The following is a 1,899-nucleotide window of genomic DNA, read 5'->3' as shown; positions in this document are numbered from 1 at the left end:
TGTTAAACGCCGAAGCTGCACCGTCAAAAAATGCTGCCAGACCAGGAGGCCCTGATCTCTCGGGCGAAGATGGCAGCCGCGGCACGCGGCCTACCGGAATAGGATGGCCGCCCACAGCTCCTAACTCTTTTTCTCCCCTACCCCGTCCCTGCTTTTCAATAAACGTTTTCTCTCTCTCTCTCTCTCTCTCCACAGGCGCTGTCGCGCACGGCACGGTTTGGCACGGTAGAGCTACATGAAGAGCGGCCTGGGCGGCAGCGGCGGCGGCTGCTGCGGCGCTCACAGTTCCCAGGCTGCTTTGCGGCCGCCGTTTGGGGGCGCGCGCAACTTTCCGGAAAGGTCTATTGTACGTCGCTTTCGTGACAACATTTTTTTTTGCCATAACAACTCGTTCACTTGCGCTAAGATTTCGAACGAAGGGCACAAATGAAGTATTGACGGCGACAACGGTTTCCTTTGCACCGTCTTTCTAGCGGAGTGCATAACACTCACCTTCTGTTGGAAGAATCGAATATTCTGGCCTCGACAGCTGCCTTCCGATGCGGAATTTCCCACATTTGTCATTCCACAAGCACTCAATTCCCGTGTTTTGCCAGTCCTCTCAACAACTGATGGACGCAAAAACACATAACAGCAATAACAGTCACGAAACCGGTGCTCCGCGCACATTGAAACGGTCGGCCGTTGCAGCGGTTTCAATTTGAATTGGCGGCTTTGTGGTTGCGAATTCAGAAACGAGGTGGTGCACCAGTCGGCTGTTCGTAAAAAGTTGCGTACATTTTTGCTCAACAGATGTTTGATGCGGAACTTGTTAATAGTATTTTTAAATAACACATTGTAAGCGAACTTTGTGGGCTCTTTGAGTCACGGAATGAATGTTTTGTATTCTATACCAAAAGTAACATTTTGCCTGCGCCGTCTGGTGGGCTTGATGGTCGAAAACAGCGTAGTAGGTTGGTCACGTGGGGCGTCGATTTTTACGCCGCCTATAGGGAAACCAGGGAACGTCCAAGCTTGAGAGCCCTGGTGGCGACGTGAGGTTCGATTGTGTGCATCGGAGCGTAGAGCTCGACGTCTTAGCACACTCGGCTTTTGCGGTAAATGTGCAATTGAGATGTGGTCGAGTGGAGGGTGTGTTGTGTCATATGTACCGATTAATTTGTGCTGTCGCCCTTCATGTCAGCGCACTCGGCGGTGAAGTGCGATGCTTGCATGGCAGCGATTGTTGCAGGCAGCCGCTGCAAGCAACGCGCGGTTGCGCTGGCAGTTACGATCGCTTTGGCGTTCGGTTAGCGCCCGAGGGAGGTTGTTTCGCTCAACGGAGCTGGTACGCGCGTAACATGCTGCGCGTTGCGGGGACGAAAGATGGCACCGGAGGTGGTGAAAGGGTACGGAGACCATGTTGACAGCAGGACGCTTGTTTACTTCATCCCTCTCCCGTGCACTTATTCTATTCCAGCATAAAGGCTAGACTTCTGCCAATTACTAGGACGTCATAACCTAGCTTTATGAACGACAAAAAGTAGGTTCTGTAGCTAGTAACAGCTTCGAATTTCAGATTTACAAAAATACAGCAATTACACTGCACTAAATGGCCACTTTACAAGTGCCCTTTTAGGGCTGCTATAATTCAGGCATGTTAACTGAACAACCTCCGCTTAAACTCTTTTGCGCTTACCCCCGCCTTTTGATATATATCCTCCTCTGGGTATTGAAGTGTCCATGTGCATTCTGCTCTTTGTTCTCCAATTTTATTTCAAGCCGCACTAAAACAAAGTTAATGTAATGACCTGCATAGTTTCGCTGTGTTAGTAAGAGTATTCCTAGTTCGCAACCAATTTTACATATTAATTGTGAAACCGCCATACTTCTACGTATACACTACGTCCACACGAAACT

At 49.7% G+C, this 1,899-nt stretch overlaps 1 protein-coding gene across 1 annotated transcript in view; it reads right to left on the bottom strand.

Moving 5' to 3' along the window:
* Positions 1 to 1,899, bottom strand: part of Wge (BAH domain and coiled-coil containing protein winged eye) — a 195,116-nt gene that overhangs the window by 28,150 nt on the left and 165,067 nt on the right.

The sequence above is a fragment of the Haemaphysalis longicornis genome, unplaced genomic scaffold (genome assembly GCF_048455015.1).
Source record: "Haemaphysalis longicornis isolate Haplotype H1 unplaced genomic scaffold, Haemaphysalis longicornis Haplotype H1 scaffold_5, whole genome shotgun sequence".
Classification (NCBI taxonomy): domain Eukaryota; kingdom Metazoa; phylum Arthropoda; class Arachnida; order Ixodida; family Ixodidae; genus Haemaphysalis; species Haemaphysalis longicornis.
Note: the sequence above shows the minus strand (reverse complement) of the source record. Positions and strands in the feature narration are given on the sequence as shown.